This window comes from Erinaceus europaeus, chromosome 2 (assembly GCF_950295315.1).
Source record: "Erinaceus europaeus chromosome 2, mEriEur2.1, whole genome shotgun sequence".
In the NCBI taxonomy this organism is placed as follows: Eukaryota; Metazoa; Chordata; class Mammalia; order Eulipotyphla; family Erinaceidae; genus Erinaceus; species Erinaceus europaeus.
Genome location: NC_080163.1, coordinates 165,906,634 through 165,928,568, shown reverse-complemented (window position 1 = coordinate 165,928,568; position 21,935 = coordinate 165,906,634). Strand labels below are relative to the sequence as shown.

Here is a 21,935-nt window from a genome sequence, read left to right as displayed (position 1 = left end):
GCCCAGTGGCAAAAGAAAGTTCTTTGCGTATCATTTGGTTTCTGGAATTGCAGTACAATAGCTAAGACATTTACTATGGGGAACTAAGACATTCTCTTACCCACATTTTCAGTAGTGACTGAATAATGGTTAATAAGCTTATACAACTATAGGGGTAGAGTTCCATGCTCACCCCACTCCAAAGCACTGTGTCTCCCATAAGAGATAACTCCATAGTTCTCACAAACTTTGAGATATATTGGCACATCCATTTGGGGGGAGGGACTGGAGCTGATTATGCTTAATGAATTGAGAAGGTGAGAGCTACTAGGTGGTTTCACACATTTATGGAATATAAAGTCATGTGAACTTGAACGAAGTAATTATGAGTATCTTCTCTAATTTGTAAATGTACTTCTTTCATTATGTTAGAATCTTTCAGTCATGTGACCTTGGATATCTTTTCTTTCACATCTGAAATCTTTCCCCATTTTCAGAGACAGGACTACATCTCCTTCCCTTGGAGTTTTTTTGATTGTTTTACTATTTTAACGATGGATAGATACAGAAAGAATTTGACATGGGAAGTAGAGAAGGAAAGAGACAGAGTCACCTACAGCACTGCTTAACTACTCATGAAGATATCCCCCTACAGGTGGGGCCAGGGCTAGAACATGAGTCCTTGTCCATGGTAATGTGTGCACTTAACTAGGTGTACTGCCTTACCTGGCCCTAAGGAAGGTTTCTTTCTTTCTTTCTTTCTTGCTTGCTTGCTTGCTTTCTTTCTTTTTCCAGAGCACTGCTTTGCTCCACTCTGGCTTCGGGTGGTCCTGGGGGTTGTACCTGGGATTTTGGAGCCTTGGGCATGACAGTTTCTTTGCATAAGCATTATGCTAGGAGATCCCACTATGCTATTATCATAAGATACCACTTATTAGACCCATGGATGATGTCTGCATGTCCCTTGGACACTGTGTGCTCTGTTTACAATTCTTTACTGCATTAGAATGGGATCATTTTTAATGACCTATCACAAACCAATTCCTCCTAAATTTCTCATCTTCATTAACAGCTTAGTATGTCAATAATAAGGCTTTCTGGCAGGGTAGTGGCACCGAATCCTGGATTCTTGCACTTGGTAAGGTGTGTGCCTAACCAGCTGCAACACCGCCTAGCCCTCTCTTTTATTTTTCTTCTTCTGCATACTTTGAACATCTGCATCATGTCAGGGTTGGCCTTCACTCTGTAGCATTGATGCCATTTTCCTGCTTCTTCATACATCAGACAATGCTTCTCCTCTAGTGGGGGGGGTATATTTTTTTAAATGCATTTGATCAGATAGTTGACATTTTAAATAAGAAATTACTCAACCAGGAGTTACCTATGTATGTATCCTGAGACTAGAGAGAAAGCAGGGAAAAAGTCAAATACCCTTGTCAACACACTTCTAAACATGCACTGAAAATCCAAGGATTCACTAAAATCTACAGTGGTGATTCTAAACCACAGTCACCCCCAAGGGGTCAAGTAGCTTTGATACTGGACAAAGGGTGCTCCCCCCCGCTCTCTCTCTCTGTGGGGGAACAGAGCTGCTGGGAAATGTGTTCTTCCACTGCTCACTCCAAAGGCTTATTGTGACCCTGACTTCTTTCTCTCCTAGGAGTCTGAGGAACCTGATCAGGGGTCTGTGAGTTCCAAGATGGGAGAAACCACAGAGCCACCTGCAGGTGAGTGTCAGGGCAATCTAAGAAGAGGCTGACTGGAGTGAGACATTAACTGCAAAGGCTCAGGGAAAATGGTTTCCAGCTTAGCTTCAATACCTTCTCACAGGGAAAAGTGCAGGCAATAGGCCTCCATGCATTCAACAGACACTGACCAACTCACTGCTCTGTAACAGACTCTGATGATAGTCCTTCTCTACTTCTCTGTGGCAGACAGGGTTGCTCTGTAGAGCTCTTTCTCATGGGGAATTCATTGCATTCCAGGCACAGGAATGTATAAGAGCATCTTCCTCTTTACTTTGTCAACTCTTTTCTTGGGCACATGCTAGGGCAGGGTCTCCTGTCAAATTCATGGACACAGAGACACAGAGACACAGCCTTCTTTGCACAGAAGGTCCAGGAGAAGGCCCATGTGTCATCTTCTACAGTGAGGTGAGTCTCTTTATGGTCAGCCTGGACCTAGATTCAGATTTCTCTACATGTAGGTGGCAAACATCTGCATGAACATGAAGTGGGCCAAATGCCAGCCACTGAGGGGCTTCCACTAGAAGGAGATGATTCCCGCAGCCTTGCATATGGAGACTTGCTGGGTGCCTGTATATGCTAGGTGCCAGGTCATATCTCCTTCTGAAACAAGCTCATGACATTAAAAATCAATCCAAAGGAGGGGGTGGGGGCAGGATTGTCAGGGACCCAGTAGCCCCACAGAAAACCATGCACATCTCCAAGGAAGACATAGCTCCATTGCCATGCTCTGGCTACATCCCATGGTCATGATGGGCTCATCCTGACCACTTCAGCCTGAACCTATGCTTGGATTTCTCTCCGTACTAAGGTGAATATCACCATGAAAATGGAATGGCTCCACTGCCGGTGACTCAGGACCAGTCTCAGGAACAGGAAATCTCTGGCTTGGCTTCCAGCCACCAGGAGTCCGTCCTTTTGGAGCAGCTATTTGAGGACACCCCAGGTTAGTTCCTCCTCAAGCCCAGACCCCAGGACAGGGCCAGCAGAGGAGAGGGAAATTGAACACTTTGCTGCCAGTGCCACCTCTGTAACCATTTGTCCCCTCCTGAAAACAAGCTCATGACACTGAAAACCAGCCTCACTGGAGAAATGGGATCAGAATATACACCAGAACTAATAGTGACCCAGCATGATAACTTCTACTTCCAAGTTTCTAGAAACCTCTTAAGTTCTCCAATAAAAAGCCATGGCCAGTTATATACACCTTCAAATTCAATCAAAAGTAGGGAGTCCAGGTCTCCTTTCTCAAATCCTCAAAGATTTTCCTGCTGATATGCAGGAATCATCTCCTACACTTATAACTGGGTTTGTTTTCTCCGACTGTCCCTTTACAAAGATTTCAGTTAGAAATGGAAGTTCGACCCCTTGGTTCTCCATGTCCTTCATCCTCTCACTGCATGTGCTCTGCTCCCTATGGTCCCTCCTTTGTGCACTGCTAATCCCACTGCTATGTTCACAGGTCTCCAGACTGGGGGTGACTCTACTTTTACCTTGGGCAGCTCTGTAGACAGAGGCCACCACAAGAGCATCTTGGTGGCTGTGGACCAGAGGGATGACACTGTCAGCAACCTCCATGATGTGGAAAGCATCAGGCAGAGCTCCGTGTTCAATCGTCTGCACGGGGGCCCCTCATGGCCACCTTTGCTGGACCTCACTGCCTCTGAGCTCAGAATTAAATACCTGATGGGTTGTGGGGACAGGGCCACCCATAAGCTGTCACTCTACAACTATGCCCTGAACCACCCCATCATCCCTGTGAACCTGGCAGTTGAGGAAATCATGGACTGTGCCACTCTGCTCCACCAGAAGGAGAAGGCCACCAGCACTCAGTTCTCCTGCATCATGGCCGTGCTGTGCACCAGCAACCACACAGAGAGTAACAAGGAAGACACGGAGGAGTGAGGCCCTCCATCCTGGTCCCCTGTTCCTGCTAGAGGTACGTGCCTCCTTCCTGACTGATGCCAGTGGTACAAAGGTGACCAGGTTCCTGGACACACCTCATCTACACCATGAGTCTGGATGAGCCTAGGCCATGTGAGATTAATTTGAGCAACCAGTCTGTGTGAGACACAAGGTGTTCTGGCTGATTAAAACAGGGCAAGAGAATCACATCCCAACAATGGCAGGACTTTACTCATTCTCTTGGTGGCAGCACAGTCTGAGAGGAGGCTGCAGAATTTTGCTGTATAGAGAGGAAAGGTTTCTACTACATGCTGACTAGGTTTTAATATATTTAACTTTTGATGTTAATTCAATTTACCTAATGGCTAGAGACAGTAATTAAGGTGGGAGGGAGAGACATATGGGGAGAGAAGGAGAGACACCTACAGCGTTGCTTTCCAGCTTCTGAAGCTTCCCCCCCTGCAGGTGGGGATAGGGGCAAGAACCCAGGTCCTTGCTCACTGTGGCATGTGTGCTCACAAGGTGGGCACCACTTAGCCCTTTCATGTATTTATCTCCAAGGAGACATACTCCCTTTAACTTATTTCTTCAGGAATCAAGAGGAAGTTAGTATATGAGAATATGTTTTGACTAAGACAGCTCTCTGTTTTTCATTTCAGGCATGACAAGAAGACAACCTCCTAATTCCAAGCCAGGAGAGTGAAACCTACAAAAAGGAGCAGTGATGGACCAACTCACACCTCTCTGAGCAGGATCCAGAGAGCCCCCTAGCAACACTCTGCTCAGCTGAAGGGCTAGGGCTCCTCTCAGCACCTTACTGGGGGCTCCCCTGGCAAATCTGCAGTCAGTGAGGCCACCTGGGTGTCTGCTGGAATGCCAACAGACAGCTTCCCCTTTCTAGAACTGACCCTTTCTTTTCCCTGTTACTTTATAATATCCAATAGAGAACAATTATTCTCTTAATCCTTTACAGGATTTTGAGTTAGTTCTCAGTCCAGCCATCTATGTGAAAACTTCCTGGTGGAAGACATGAAGCCCTCTGACTAACGCAGTTCTTTTAAATTTTTTTATCTAGTGTGGTCACAGTAAAAAAAATGTCAACTTTCTACATCCAGCTCATTTCATTTGAGACATCTTCCTTGATCCCTTCTTACATCCTGCTTTGAAGGTCTTTTCACAGAAATCTCTCTCTTATTCCTTTCACAGTATGTATGTAGTTCTAGAGTCTTTTGCTGTATTTTCTTCTTATTTGTACTGCCATAATAAATATCACTTCCTGACTCTGTGCCTTATACAACCACTCTCTTTGCACAGGGCTCATACGAAACCTTGGTGGACTCCTCTGGGCAGCTCTGCATTAGCTGAGGTCCCATTGTGTTTGCAGACAGCTAACAGATCAACTGGATCTATTTTCTGTGTGTTGCCTGTTCCCCAAGCTTCCACAGGGTGGCACCTAGATTCTTCAGTGCTGGGAGAAGGGCTCCCATACCACAGCCAGACAGCCACTGAGGTCTCTGCCTGCTTCCCATTTGTCCATGTTCCATGGGCCAGAGCAAGGACATGGCTGAGTCTGCAGTCAGCCCAGGAGGAGACAGTAGCAGAGACTAAAGATGGCGCGCTTCAGACTTCTGGATGGCTGTTACTGTGATCAGCACATTTCACTGCAAAGTTCAAGGTGACACCTCTACTGCCATAGGCCCTCAGCTACTAGCCTTTTACTCCTTAGCCCAGCACTTCCCAGACAGTAGCCAAGTGTGGGAACAAATGGTCATGGAATAACCACTCATTATGCTGACACTGGCCTCTTTGCACCACATGCAGGTCAGAAGGTCACAGGTCAAAACTGGCTTCCTGGGGAAATGAAGGTCACTGTTCAACCTGACTGCCCTTTCTCTTTTTTGGAAAACTTAGAACTACACTAAGAACTTTAGAAAATATAACACCCGGGATTCGGGCTGTAGCTCAGCGGGTTAAGTGCAGGTGGCACAAAGCACAAGGACTGGCATAAGAATCCCAGTTCGAGCCCTGGCTCCCCACCTGCAGGGGAGTCGCTTCACAGGCGGTGAAGCAGGTCTGCAGGTGTCTATCTTTCTCTCCCCCTCTCTGTCTTCCCCTCCTCTCTCCATTTCTCTCTGTCCTATCCAACAACTATGACATCAATAACTACAACAATAAAACAACAAGGGCAACAAAAGGGAATGAATAAATAAATATAAAATAAAATTAAAAATTAAAAAAATTTAAAAAAGAAAAATATAACACCCAATGTCCTTTCAAAGAGAAGTGACATTTTTAAACAAGCAAGTTCACATTTTCCAAAATTAAAAGCACAAACTTTCTAAAATATCAGAGTATGCTTTTGTCAAAATTAAAAAAATGAAAACCTGTGTACACTACTACTACACCTGAAAATTATAAAAGTTTAAGATCAGGAGTTGGGCAGTAGCACAGCTGGTAAAGCACAGGTGGCACAAAGCAGGAGGACTGGGGTAAGGATCCCGGTTAGAGCTGCCAGCTCCCTACCTGCAGGGGAGTCGATTCACAAGTGGTGAAGCAGGTCTGCAGGTGTCTATCTTTCCCTTCCCGTCTCTGTCTTCCCCTTGTCTCTCCATTTTTCTCTATCCTATCTGACAAGATCAACAACAATAATAACTAAAACAACTAAACAAGGGCAATAACGGGAATAAATAAATTTTAAAAAGTTTTCACTCTCTGAAAGGCAATAAAAAAGATAGATACAACGAGTTGGGCAGTAGCGCAACGGGTAATGGGCATGTGGCATGAAATGCAAGGACTGACGTAAGGATCCCGTTTCTAGACCCCAGCTACCCACCTGCAGGGGAGTCATTTCACAGGTGGTGAAGCAAGTCTTCAGGTGTCTATCTTTCTCTCCCCCTCTCTGTCTTCCCCTCATCTCTCCTTTTCTCTCTATGCTATCTAATAATGATGACAACAATAATTACAACAATAAAAGCAGTAAGAGCAACAAAAGGGAAATAAATATATAAATAAAAATTTTTAAATGCACCATAAAAATCTTTTTTAAAGAAAAGATGGAAACAATTATTTCAGTCAGTTCCAACTCACTGAGCACGGGAGTTTTTTTTATATTTTTCAATAGTGACCCACTTTTTTAAAGCTAATTATAAATACAATCAACATTATAGTTTCTTTTGCACCTCCCTAATAACAAGTGTAATATTTTTATGTATTTATTGACTACCTGTACTTTTTCTGTACCCTATTCATAATATTTGAAAAACTCTAAAGGCCCATGTGTCATTTTATTCTTGATGTTTCATTGTTGTTGCTAATGCTATGGCTTCTGCTCATTAGCTATAGGACTCTATCATCATTATCAGCTGTCTTCATTTAATTTGATTTATTTTATTCATATATAATAAATATATCATTTATGTTATTTTTATTATTGGCTACAGGACTCTAAGATCATCATCAGCTGTCTTTATTTTATTTATTCATTTTGAATGTATGTAGAGACAAAGATGAAGAACCGAGATGCGGAACTGTTCTACTATTTCTAAAACTTTCCCCCATCCCCACCTAGCGAGTGGGGACTGGAGCTGGAACCCGGTCACCAACATGGCAACTTAAGTGCTCTACTGGGTGACACACAAACTGCCCACTTTTCTCAATTTTTAAGAACTTCCCATAGTCTTGAATACTCAGATGGTCTCCAGGCATGTCACTCATCTAACTTCCTTATCTTCCACTGTCCCTGCTGGGGAAGCCAGCATAATGGTTTTGTATGTCAAAGGCTTCCATGCCTGAGGCTCTGAAGTTCCAGGACCAATTTTCAGTTCCATCATAACCCGGAGCTGAGCAGTGCTCTGATCTTTCTCTTTTTGCATCTCTCTCATTAAAAATATAAAAAATTAAGAGTCGGGTGTTAGCGCATCGGGTTAAGTGCACATGACGCAACGCACATGGACAGGCATCAGGATCCCGGTTCGAGCCCCAGGCTCCCCACCTGCAGGGGGTTTGCTTCACAGGCTGCGAAGCAGGTCTGCAGGTGTCTATCTTTCTCTCCCCCCTCTGTCTTCCCCTCCTCTCTCCATTTCTCTCTGTTCTTTCCAACAAGGACTACAACAGTAAAAACTACAGCAATAAAACCACAAGGGCAACAAAAGGGAATGAATAAATATTAATAAAAAACTTTTAAAAATTATAAATATATATATATATATTTTAGGGTCCAGGCAGTGACACATCTGGTTGAGCCCACATGTTCCAGTGCACAGTGACCCAGGTTGAGGCCTCTGATCTCCAACTGAGGTGGAGAAAGCTTCAAGATTGGTGAAGCATGGCTGCTGGTGCCTTCTCCACCTCCCCCTCCATTCTACATTTCTCTCTGCCCTTTCCAATAATAATAGCCTGTTAAAAACATATATCTGTACTTTAATTTCTAATATTTAATTGTATGCCAAGACATATGCACAGCTATGTTTATATAGCTATATAGTTGGTAAATCAAAATATGGAAGCAACCTAAACACAGACAACTAGGTAACCATATTAGAATGGGGCATGGCTGGTGATGCACACAGCTGAGACTGCTCTTATCATACACAGGGACCTGGGTTTGAGTCCCTGCTTCCCACCAGCAGGAAGGATGTTTAATGAGTGGTGAAGTAGGTTTAGAAGTCCCTCTCTCTCTTTTTTCATTTTTACTTAATTCCCCCTGTCAGGGTAATTGCTTCGGCTCAGTGCCTATGCTACAAATCCACTGCTCCTGGAGGGTACTTTTTCCTTTTGTTGCCCTTGTTGTGTATCTTTGTTGTAGTTATTATTGATTTTTATTTCTGTCATTGTTGTTGGACAGGACAGAGAGAAATTGAGAGGAGGGGAATACAGAGGGGGGAGAGAAAGATATGATTAGTGAAGTAAATGAATAAATCAATCAACAGATTTTTCCTTTTCCTTTTTTTTTGCCTCCAGGATTATTTATTGCTGGGGCTCAATAAGAATCCACTTTTCCTGGTGGCCTATTTTTTCATTTTATTGGATAATACAGAAATTAAGAGGTGAGAGGGATGGAGAATGATGGACACACTAGCAGACCTACTTAGACTTTTGTGAAGTGACCCTCCTGAAGGTAGGGAGTGGGGTTTGAAACTTGAACCTTGTATTGGTCCTTGTTCTCAGTACTATGTGTGCTTAACCAGGTACACTGCCAGCCCATTCAATATACGTATTTAAAATATTTTATTATCTTTATATATTTATTGATGGGATAGAGACAGCCAAAATTGAGAGAGAAGGGGGTGATAGGGAGGGAGACACCTTCTGCACAGCTGCACCACTCATGAAGCTTTCCCCCTGCAGGTGGGGACCAGGGGCTTGAACCTGTGTCCTTTAGCACTGTAACATGTGCTCTCAACTAGGTGAGCCACCACCCAGCCTCTCTCTCAAAACATTTTTTTTCAAGACAGCACTTCTTTGTGAAAAAAAAAATAGATAGGAGACTTCACCTCTCTGGCTAACACCATCAAGCGTGGTTAGAGGTGCAGAGGTGCAGGTCTGAGGCTTGTTTTTTTTCCTGAGAACATGTAGCTGAAAACATGGAAAATGGGATGAAAAAGACACTGGGAACAGGTGAGTTTGGGACAGGGGTATTGATGCCTTTACATTGTGCAATGCCTGTTTTCTACTTTCATTATTTTAATAAATCATTTCACCTAAAACAAATTACACTGTGATGACAAAACAAACAGAAAGACCCAGCAACTATATTGTTCCCCAGATGTACAAATTATTATATTATTGACAACAACAACAACAATAAAACAACTGTAAACTAGGTGTTCATAAAGTAAGACTCATCCTGCTAAAATGTATTTTATGCAATTTTCATTCTTGGTGCAAAATCTTTCTTCTTAAGATAGAGACAAAAAAACAGAGGGGCAAACAGACAAATAGACAGGGAGAGAGAGAGAGAGAGAGAGCCAAAGCTTTTTTCATAGTGGAGGGTCTGGGCTTGAAGCTTTGTCATAAAAAAGCAATGAAGTGCACTAAGACAGCTTTTTGCCCTTCCTCTGATGCAAAATCTTATCAAATCATTTTTTTTCTTTAGTAGGCATATTAGAAGCATAACATGTAAGCATGGGGGAATAGGAAGCTGGAGAATTACAAAAAAAAATTTAGCTCTGACCATCAACATCCAGTCAGTATGTGGGAAGTAAGTCAGGGTGGAGTGAGGTTAGAGCCACATTCTAGCTGAGTCAAGGCCACTTCAGCCCAGGCTATGCTCAGAGTCCCTTTCACCCCCTCCCAATAGTCCCTGTGCATTGGAGTCCCCAGTACAGGTATGGATTGTCAGGCCTGATAGTGCATCTGATCCCGGGGTTGCCAGGATACTGGACACACCCTGGGGTGGGGAAGGCCTCCTCCCAGGTCCTAAAGGCCCTGCTCAAATGAGAGAACAATGCACCTACAGAGAAGCTCATGCAGGACAGGCTCTGGGCACTCAGCATAGGAGCCACTGTCACCATACACAGGTGGGGACCTCCAGCCGGTGGGCAACAGGAGATAATGCAAACAATATTCTTCATAAGAATGCAGCTGTCTCTAGGAAGAGCCAGCTTGTTGGGGACCCTGAAACTATAATGTCTCATCACTTATGTGACCCATTTCTCTCTTACTGGCAGCTATGTATTAAAACTAGTTATGATACAAATTCTTTGTCATCTTTGTAGTTCTGTTTCCAGCTTTCACAGTGTTTTGGACACATCAGGGTAAACTCAGACAGTGGTCAACAGGGCCCTTTAGGTTAAAAATAAGCCTGTCTTATTTGATACCCCTGAATTATGCCTACATCCTTGGCATAAGGTCAGAATTTGAAAAGTAAACAGAGAATCTGATATAGTCACTAAAATGGAGATAACAAGTCTGATATAGAACAGTTAAAGACGAGGAGAGAGACCATTCTACTGTGTATGCACTTAAGATGTTTATACTTGACATAGCTACATGTATACACAGCCAATATATAACGAAAAGAGCTGCCAGTGCAGAACACATACAGGGCAGACTCTTTTTTTTTTTTTTTTTTGTCTCCAGGGTTATAGCTGGGTTCAGTGCCTACACTATGAATCCACTGCTCCTGAAGGCTATTTTTTCCTTTTGGTGCCATTGTTGTTAGTGCTGCCATTGTTGTTGGCTAGGAAAGAGAGAAATGGAGAGAGGAGGGGAAGACAGAGACAGGGAGAGAAACATAGATACCTGCAGACCTGCTGCACCGCCTGTGAAGTGACCCCCTGCAGGTGGGGAGCTGGGGGCTAGAACCAGGATCTTCACTCAGTCCTTGAGCTTTGCACGACATGCGCTTAAACAGGGCACAATCTTGTAAGTGGTACACCATGTGCCTGCCAATCTTCATTATAGAGCTCAGGCTCCTGGCATCTGGTCCTTAAACCCAACACTATTCTACAATACCAGTTACTATTGAGGGCATAGGAATAATTAGAACAATGTGAACAAGAAAACTGGGATACAGTGCAGTGGAATAAGTGCTAGACTCTTGAGAATGAAGTCCTAAATTCAATTCCCAGCACTGCATATACAGAACGATGCTCCAGTTCTCTCTCTTCCTCATATTAACAAATAAGTAAATTTGGGGGACTGGGCTGTGGTGCACCAGGTTATGCACATATATAACCATGTGCAAGGTTCTGGGTTCAAAGCCCTGCTCTACACCTACAAGAGGGACACTTCCCAAGCAGTGAACCAGGTCTTTCTTCCTTTTTCTCTCCATCTTTCTCAATTTCTGTTTCCTATTCAATCAAATAGAAAGAAAGAAAAGTAAATCTAACAAAACAATGTGTCTAAATGGTCCTGCTAAATTATTGCTAGCCAATTAAATTTTTATACTTATTTATTTTCCCTTTTCTTGCCCTTGTTTTTGACTGTTGTTCTAGTTATTATTGTTGTCGCAATTGATGTCGGCTTTGTTATATAGGACAGAGAGAAATGGAGAAAGGAGGGGGAAGACAGATAGAGGGAGAGAAAGATAGACGCCTGCAGACCTGCTTCACCGCCTATGAAGCAACCCCCTGCAGGTGGGGATCCAGGTGCTCCAACCAGGAACCTTACACTGGTCCTTGTGCTTTGCGCCATGTGTGCTTAACCCGATGTGCTACCACTAGGCCCGGAAATTTGATTCCTTAATAAATCAAAGATACAGTAAGCACATTCAGTAATATTACCTTAATATTTTGGACTTCATATCCTACCCTGTGGTCAGTGACACTATTCTGGGTGAAATTGTAGGTCTGAATTCTTTCTGACCGGGTTCTTGTTCCAACCTGTGCAGACATAGAAAGGAATTCACATTTTAACATAATTACTATCTTTACTACAATGGAAAAGGCACCCGCAAATTCTTTTCTAAGGATTTCTACTTCTGAAGGTCAGGCACATACATTGACAAAGAGCAAGAGTGGCAGGAATTTAATTGTTTAAGACTCTTGTTATCTCAGGTTTACTTACGGAGTAAGAGTGTTTTGTTTTGTTTTTTTTTCTTCCTACACTACAAATCCACTGCTCCTGGAGGCCATCCCCCTCCCACGCCTTTTGTTGTTCTTTTTGTTTATCATTGTTGCTGGATAGGACAGAGAAATTGAGGGTGGGGGGGAGACAAGGAGTAGGAGAGAAAGACAGACACCTGCAGACCTGCTTCACCACTTGTGAAGTGACATCCCTGCGGGTCGGGAGCTCAAACTGGGATCCCAACCCCTATCCTTGAGTTTTGTGCCATGTGCACTTAACCCGCTCGCTGCACTACCACCCAGCCCCCAATAGTGCTTCTTCAGTAGTTCCAATTCCAATCAAAGCCAAATTATCAGTGGTCTGGGAGGAAGAGGCAGAGTGGATAAATTACAGGATTCTCAGGCATGAGGTCCCAAGTTCAATCCCCAGTGCCACATATACCAGAGTAACGTGCAGATCCTCCCTGCTCCTCTCTCTCTCATTAATGAATAAATAAGACCTTTAGGACAAAACAAAACTATCTCTGAAGATGGGTAGGTTACACCATGGAAGAAATTAGAGCTTCTAAATTTTAGGTCCTGAGTCCAATCCCAAACATGCATATGCTAGAGTGCTGCTTCTGAGCCTCTCAACCCCCTTCTGTAATTCATGAAATTAAAATAATTAAAAAACTATATTTTACCCTCATCAGTCTGTTCTCCAGCAAGTTTACTAATGTGTTAACTCAAATTTCTTCCTCAAGCTATTTCTATTCAGGATTTGTATCATAACTGTCTAAAGAGAAAATTGGTTTAAAGGTCATTTTTATGAAATTTTTATGGAAATTAAGATACTTTCAAGTTTTAAAATAAAACATATTATTAGAAAAATTTATTACAACTCCCTGTGGGTTCAGAAATAAATAGCTCTGCCAAAACCATACTGCAAAGTATAAGGACCAGCGGAAGGATCCTGGTTCTAGCCCCAGCTCCCTGGACCTGCAGCAAAGGTACTTCACAAGCAGTGAAGCAGGTCTGCAGGTATCTGTCTTTCTCTCCCCTCTCTGTCTTCCCCTGCTATCTCCATTACTCTCTGTCCTATCCAACAACAACAACATCAATAACTACAACAGTGTTAAACAAGGGCAACTAAAAAGGGAAAATAAATTAATTCATTTAAAAACACCATACTGTAATATTTTCTACTGAGAGAGTCTAAGGTCGAGGGTCAGGAAAGGGTTTTTCCCCCACTTCATTTTTCTCTATTTCCTAGATTTTGAATTACATATGTATGTAGTTTTATTCAAATGTATAAGTTCTACTAAAGTGTATGTATCATTTAAATAAGCAAAGTATGTATGCTCTTGTTCTCTTCAGATTGTATAAATCTTTTGCCTCTTAAGTAAGCAAAGTATCATAATATTTTAAATTATAAAAAATAAAGGCTGCCGCTGTCTGGGAGGTTGTGCAGTGGATAAAGCTTTGGGGTTCTTATGTGTGAGGTCTCAAGATTGATCTCCGGCATCAGATTTGTCAGAGTGATGCTGCGGTTCTCCTTCTTCCTCTCCCCTAATTTTATCACTAATAAATAAATCTTTAAAAACAAAAGTAAAACCTGAATGGGGTTGAAAGAGAATTTTGGGGTTGGAAGGCCAAAACAGCCATGTTTTTGAGTTATTTGCAGTAAAACTTGTAGCATTTTAGGAAAAGTGGGTTGCATAACAGTAAGCATTATAATAACTGTCACAAGTCACTTTGATTTAGATATCTTAGTTTTCCCTACTTTTGGCCGTTCCACTTTCCTACCCTTGTTTTAGCCTGCAGTAGTGTAAATGAGTGCAAATGATATATTAATCCCTTGCCTGAGATGGTCTCAGATTGCAGAGGAGCATCAGTAGGTAGACTTGAAGCTAGGAATTTGGATTTCCAAACCACTACTTCTTAGCAACCCTCTTCTGGCACAGACACAGAGAGCCTAAACATTCAAGTTATTTCTTATTCACAGCGGAGTATATTTTCTCTATGTCCTGAGATATTTTTACTTGGTCAAGAATAATGAAAAAACATTTTTAATATAAAGAAACCTTTTTAAAAGTTTTTTTTCTTTTTGCTTGGTAAGAGAGAAACAGAGATGGAAAGGGGAGATAGAGTGGAAAAAGAAAGTGAGACACATTAAGATAGTGTTTCACTGCTTGTGAAGCTTCCGCCTGCAAGTGGGGATCAGGGGCTTGAACCTTGGTCCTCTCACACTATATAACATGTGCCTCACAAAGTGACCTTTAAAAAAAGATGTATATATTGATGTATTTTAGTACACCAGAGTTTCATACTTACATAATTCTACTGTAGCCAACAGTTATTTTCTCCTTTTAAATTTAAAATGAAAAAATGGGGTCCAGGAGGTGGTGTAAGCAGTGGAGTGCACATGTAACAATGCACAAGGACTAAGGTTCAAGCCCAAGATCCAACCAGCTGAGGAGAAGCTTCACAAGTGGTGAGGCAGCGCTGCAGGTGTCTCTCTGTGTCTCCCCCTCTACATCTTCTTTTCCCTCTCAATTTCTATCCAGGAAATAATTAATGAATAAAATATACATGGGGCCAGCTGTGGTGCATCTGGTTAAGCACACAAATTACAGTGCATAAGGAACCAGGTTCAAGACCTTGGTCCCCAGCTGCAGGGGGTAGGGGAAGCTTCACAAGTGGTAAAGCAAGGCTGTAGGTGGTTCTCTGTCTCTCTCCTGTTCTATCTCCCCTCCCCTCCCTATTTCTCTGTCTCTGTCCAATTATAAATAAATATATTAATATATATAAAAGAAATTTGACTTTAAAAATGAAATAGAAAAAGTGGGAGAAAGAGCATGTGAGAAACATCACAGTACCTGCCATCATGCCTGGTGCTCCCATGTTGTGTTAGGGCTCAACACCAGGTCTGCAAGCATGGTGATGTGATGTGCACTCTATTGGGAGAGCAAGCTCTGGACCCCTTCGTTTATTTATTTTTATGGATAGAGCACCACTCAGAACTTCTGTATGCTGGGGATCAATCTTGGGGCCTTATGCATGTGCAGTATGCAATTTACCAATAAGCTACCTCTCAGTTCAATGCTTACAATTTTGAGATAAAGACCTAAGCACAGATCTACTATCCACTGAACTTGGCTTGCTGTGTCTGTGTTACTGTTCAGTGGTGCCAGGAATCAAGCCCAGGGACTCCCATATGTAAGGCATGTGCAGAATGACTCTTCGAACAGTTGTTAAGTGATTCTAATAAATAAATCTTATCTGCAGTGTCCTGAGAGGTGGTGCAGTGAATAAGACATTGGACTCTCAAGCATGAAGTGCTGAGTTTAATCTCTGGCATTCCATAGGTCACAGTGATGCTCTGGTTCTTCCCTCACACCTTCTCATTAATAAATCTTTTTTTTTCCTTTCCATTTTGTTGCACTTGTTGTTTTATAATTATTATGGTTATTATTATTGTTATTGATGTCATTGTGGATAGGACAGACAGAAATTGAGAGAGGAGGGGAAGATAGAGGGTGAGAGAAAGATAAGACATCTGCAAACCTGATTCACCACTTATGAAGAGACAACCTGCAGGTGGGGAGCCAGGAACTCAACCCAGGTTCCTTGCACCAATCCTTGTGATTTGCATCACCTGCACTCAACCTCCTGCACTACCACCTGACCCCCACCTTTCTTTTTTTCTTTTATTTATTTTCTTTTATTTTATTTCTTTTATTTTTATTTATTATTTCTTTTATTTACCTGTCGACACGACTTTCTCTATAATCTTCTGGTAAAGCCTATCTGGAAGCACATGCAGAGCGATTTCTTTGTTTTTTTTATCTGGGAGCGTCCTTGCTGGCATTCAACTACAAGCCCTGGAAAATTACCAAGACCAAAGACAGATGGGAGTTCCCACAAGGCAAACTAAAACAGAACCAAGATATTTAAGACAAGCAAACATGAATCAGGAAATTACTACAAAAGGTTAAGAACATTTTAGATTTAAGAGGCTTTAGAATTGATACCTAAGGGAGGCAGAAGGTAGCACAGTGGGCTAAGCCCATATGGCACAAAGAGCAAGGACCGTTTAGGATCCTGGTTCAAGCCCCCTGCTCCCCACCTGCAGTGGAGTCACTTCACAGGTAGTAAAGCAGGTCTGCAGGTGTCTCTCTGTCTCTATTCCTCTCTATCTCCCCCTTCTCTCTCAATTTCTCTTTGTCGCTATCCAATAACAACAAAAAAAAAAGAAAGAAAGAAAAGAAATGATACATAGATTGCTATATGGAAAACTGGGAATTGTTATGCAAATACAAACTATTGTATTTAATGTGGAATGTAAAACATTAATTCCCCAATAAAGAAATTAAAAAGAAAAAGAGAGAAAGAAAGGAAGAAATGATACCTAGCTTAAGATGTAATAACTGTTAACTCACCTGTAAAGAAGGAAGCTTCACAGGCGGTTAAGCAGTGCTGTTGGTGTCTTTCTCTCTACCTCCCCCTACGATCTCAGTTTCTCTGTCTTTATTCAATAAACAAGTAAAGTAAAATAAATCTTGAAAAAATACTTGTAAATGGTTGCTCTGATACTGATATCTTGAGGTGTTTCCTATATGAAGGCTGAATGTAGCAACACCTATTGATGAGGATGATTCTTTCTCCAAGTTCTGCCTCCCAATCCCACCCCAGCACATTCATTTACTTTAAAAGATCAACATACAGCAGGGTATTGTGACCCAAATGTAGATACACACATTGTCTGTCTCAAGGAGAACTAAGTCAGCTTGACCCACTTCAATCATCAATACAGAGATGTTGAAAATAACATGTTTATATAGAGAGACCAATGCAAAGAAGCTACCCAGTGTCTTAAAAAAATTATAGTGACTGTTCTTTCCTTTGCCTTGGTTCTAAATTTGTTGAATTTGGATTTTAAATGGGCCTGGCCTACTGTTGAGTCCAGTTACCCACCTAAATCTAGGTGCAGGTTGTCTGTTTCTTAAAAAGAAAACATAGCATAGCATGTGGCTGGGGGTCTGATCCTGCACACTGCAAGTGAAAACACAGGCAGGCAATGGGCGGGACTCCTTGCATAGAGGAGCAGTGCTTTGCATGTCTCCCTCTCTTAAAGGATACAGAATGGAGACTGGCAGGGAGGCCTCTCAGCTGTCCCATGCAGGTGCAAGGTTCTGGGTGGGATTGATCCCCAGGCACAATATTTGAGAAAAAATTTTAAAAAGACTTTGTATTATTTAAAAGATTTACAGTTAAGAGAACAATATTACCATGATTTTATTCAAAAAAGCCAATCTGCAGTCCTGGAGGCTGGCAGAGTGGTTGGAGTTTTGGACTCAAGCATGAGGTCCTGAATTCTACCTCCAGCATCACATGTTCCAGACTGATGCTATAGTGTTTTTCCTCTCTCTCTCTCTCTCTCTCTCTCTCCTCCCTTTCTCCCTCACTGATTAATAAATCTTTTAAAAGAGCTTCAGCATATGTAGAACCAGAGTTCAGACAGACCTGGGATCCCACACATACAAATCCAGATCTCTTGCCACTGAACCGCCTCCCAGGTTGCATTAACTGGCTCTTTAAAAGATTATAATTATTTATATGTGTGTACATATATTTTATAATCCTTTTTTTGAAAAAAATATGGTATGCCTCATGAATCTGTGTGTAATCCTTGAGCAGGGGCCATGCTAATCTTCTCTGTTATCATGCCACTTTTAGTATATGTACTACGGAAGCTAGGACTATATTATAATCTCATTTAAAAAGTGTTAAGAGATGGAGACAGTTGGAGTCAGGCAGTGGCACAGTGGGTTAAGCGCACATGGCGCAAAGCTCATGGACCAGAGGAAAGATCGCGGTTCTAGCCCCTGGCTCCCCACCTGCCCGGGAGTCCCTTCACAGGTGGTGAAGCAGGTCTGCAGGTGTCTGTCTTTCTCTCCCCCTCTATGTCTTCCCCTCTTCTCTCCATTTCTCTCTGTCCTATCCAACAACAACGACATTAATCACCACACAATGTTAAGCAACAAGGGCAACAAAATGGAAAAATAAATAAAAATAAAAAAGAGTTGAAAAGAATAGACAAGAAAAAAAAAAAAGAAAGGGAGACAATGAGACCTTGGTGGCAACACAACAACAAAAATAAAATAACCTATTTATACTCTAGAATTGCAGAATGGCTAGGGCAATGGCTCTGTATGAATTAAGTCCTGAATTCAATCCCCAGATTTGCATGTGCCATAGTCATGCTCTGCTTCTCTTTTTTGTATTAATAAATAACATTTTTCCTTTTTTTAATTTCTTTTTTTTTTTTTTTTTAAAAACCGCGGTTCCTGCCCGGTTCCTACCCAGCTCCAACATCGGCTGCTGCCTGGCTCTGTGGGGCTCCTAGTGCAGCTCCCACCTGCCAGCATCCTGGCTGCCCCATTGTGTGAGTAGGCAGACTGCAGACTCCCCAGGACTGTCCCCACAGACACAAGAACCCCAGGCAACCCCTGCCCACCCCCCACCACACACGGAGCCCTGCCAGGCCCAGGCCACCGGGACGAGGGGGGTTGGGGGTGGGTGTTGGCAGTGCCCTCCAGGACCAGCAGGTTGCAAAGTGCCAGACCTTCAGCCCAGACCCAATCCACAGCCCAGGCCCAGGGCTCAACAAGGGTTGGAGCCAGCTGGCTTGGGGCACCCCTCTGAAATGCATGTCTCTTCTGAGAGAGACAGAGGCAGAGAAAACACTTCAGTTCTAGTAGTGCGAGGAGACCCCCAGCCTGGACCCGCACCCCGTGCCCCAGCCTCCTTCACCCTAATTTGGGAGCTTGGCTCGCCATGTTTCCTCAGACCAAACTCGAAGTTCAGGATTCCAAACAGCCGTCCCCGAGGACCTCCTCGTGGGCCACACCTAGAGGAAGGACAGCGGGTGCACATTTCGGCTGGGCAGACACACGGAAAGTTTTCTGGGCCTGGCTGCTCCTGAAGCCAGGTCGGTGGGTTCCGGGGTCCCCTCCTGCCAGGGCGTTTGGGGTGCTCGGGAGGCGCACTGCCTGGACTCCAGCTGCGCTTGCGGGTCCTCACCCTCCGGGCACTTGGAGCCACCAGCACTGACATGCTGGGTGAGGCCCAGGGACCTAGGACCCCTCTCCCGGCAGGAAGGAAAGGGAAGGCCAGCTGCCCAGACTCTCCAGCGGGGTCCATACGCTCGCGCTCACGGAAGCCAAAAGCAGCACGATCTGGGGGCGCGCAGCCACCCTTCCAGGGTGTCCCTGCCAGGGGTGCGGGGTCTGGGGGCTCGCGGACACCTCCCCTGGGTGCGCCCCTGCCGGGGGTGCGCATGGCTCCATCTTGGGGAGTGCCCTGCTCAAGGCCGCTGGGTGCTGGAAGTTTGGGGGGGTGCGCAGCCACCTCTAAGGGGTGCGCCTGTCCCGGGGTACTGGGTCCGGGGGCGCTGGCCCCTCTGCGGCTGTACCCCAACTTCGCCCCTCACTCCACCCAGCACCTTCCCAGGCAGGCACAACAACCCATCCTTCAAGGGCACAGGAACCAGGGGCCACTTACTTGGAATTGGAGGAATCTCACTAGATGGGCTCCAGCACTATGGACCTGGCCACTGGCTGCTGTCTGGCACAGCACCTTGGGGAGTCCCCAGCAGTACTTCCACACGGGGCCTCCGCACAGTTCTTGCTGGGTGCTCAGGGCGCAGGGCCGAGGCCCCAGCGCTGGGGCTTATGGGTGCGACACAACGTGGCATGGCTCAATGCTGCCTGGGGGTGATGCGATGCTATGCTACTCAATGTGACGGGGCGACAGGGTCTTAGGGCGCGGGCCTCAGGGCTCCATGGTGCTCCTGTGGATGCAGCTGGGACAAAGGGAAGAAGAGAAGAATGGAAGACAGGGTGAGAGAAAGATAGACACCTGCAGACCTGCTTCACTGCCTATCTTTCTCTCCCCCTCTCTGTCTTCCCCTCCTCTCTCCATTTTTCTCTGTCCTATCCAACTACAAGGACATCAATAACAACAATAATAACTACAACAATAACAACAAGGGTAACAAAAGGGAAAATAAATATTTTAAAAATTAAAAAATAAAAATATTTTTATTATCTTTGTTTATTGGATAGTAACAGAAGAAATCAAAAAGGAAATGGGAAGTAAAGAGGGAGAAGAGAGAGAAAGAGAGAGAGAAACCTGCAGCACTGCTTCACCATTCACAAATCTTTTCCTCTGCAGGTGTGGTGGGGACTCAAATCCAAAATAAATTTTAAGAATCTAACTCAACTCATTTTGTGTTGATGGTGTTAGGGTTTAGAGACAGACTTAAGTTTGAATAAAATCTAGAGACAGGATGTAAAGTTCAAAATCTCAGAGCCAGAAAAAGAAATAGGGCTTTGCCCAGACCCATCCCTGCTACCTGCAGGATGAGATTGCCTGAGAGGAGGACAAACCAGTAGGAATATAATATCCCTTTGGAATATATATCCCATGGAATATAATATCCTTTTGGAATATATATCCCTTTGGAATACAACTAAAATAGGCCTACTAGCTAGCTTCAAAATGGAGACCCCAAATCTTCATCTGCAATATTCCAGCCTTTAGGTTCATGATGGGTCAACAATTTGTTTGGCTTTATATATTAACTCTTTTTTCAGCCACCAGGTTTCAGATTCTACCAAGATGCCTACCAGACTTCCCTGGTCGGACGACTCCACCAATGTGTCCTGGAGCCCCACTTCCCCAGAGCTCTGCCCAACTAGGGAAAGAGAAAGACAGGCTGAAAGTATGGATCCACCTGTAAACACCCATGTTCAGCATGGAAGCAGTTACAGAAGCCAGACCTTCTACATTCTGCACACCATAATGTCCCTAAGTCCATACACCCAGAGGGATAAAGAATAAGAAAGCTTTCAGGAGGGGATGGCATGCAGAGTTCTGGTGGTGGGAATTGTACCCCTCTTATGCTATGGCCTTGTCAATGTTTCCATTTTATAAATAAAACTTTAAAAAAGAATAGCGGGGTTCCCGGAACATGGTGGACTGAGAAGCTGCTAGTGGCTTGAGCTCTGACCACATTGTCTGGAAATGGTAGGATTTTCTGCCTTCAGTACGCCAGTCAATAAGGGGTCCTAACTTAATTTGGGTTAAAAATAGAGTAGAAAAAAAGGAAAAAAATTTTTTCTTTTAAATTATTATTCCCAAAGCGAACCTCCTCCCCCTCACCCCCCCATAACCAATCCCGGGGGACCACCTCCTAGCAGGCTCCTCTGCTGAGCTTCTTTCTTTACCAAGATTCCTGTCCCACCAGGGAGTACCATTCATTCTAAGTCTATTCCCTTCTGAAACCTCTGGCCTTTTTTCTTTCTAAGTAGCCACCCCTCCCCCACATAGATAATTAAATAATAAAAAATAAACAAATAAAAAACTCTTTCCTTTAACTGCTCTTTTATTACTGTTCTTTTTCTTGTCTTTTCTCTCTCTCTCTCTCTCTCTCTCTCTCTCTCTCTCTCTCTCTCTTTGTGGCTTCCAAAGCCACAGGCCCCATCTCCCACATCACCAAACAGTGTGCTTTCACTGAATTCACTGATACACATTTGGGAATTATTTTTGGGATGAAATCTGACTCAGAGTGGACTCTCACTATGAGTATCTCTGATCAACTTCCCTTCCTCCTTTAGCTACCCCTAGAATATACAGTGGATAATAGATTTGTATAACTGTCTATCCCAGCTATCCTTGTCTAGTCCTGAGGTTTTTTTTATTATTTTTTTTCTTCTTCTTTCTTAACAATCAGCTACCTCTGCTCACGAGGTTT

At 43.6% G+C, this 21,935-nt stretch overlaps 1 long non-coding RNA gene and 1 other non-coding gene across 2 annotated transcripts in view; one reads left to right on the top strand and one right to left on the bottom strand.

Annotated features, from left to right (window-relative positions):
* LOC132537004 (uncharacterized) overlaps window positions 1-21,935 on the top strand; it is a 418,667-nt gene that overhangs the window by 82,695 nt on the left and 314,037 nt on the right. The gene's annotated exons all lie outside the window — the stretch shown is intronic.
* Window positions 17,771-17,878, bottom strand: LOC132537259 (U6 spliceosomal RNA). The gene has a single exon (XR_009548720.1). It is a non-coding gene; the product is annotated as a U6 spliceosomal RNA (small nuclear RNA).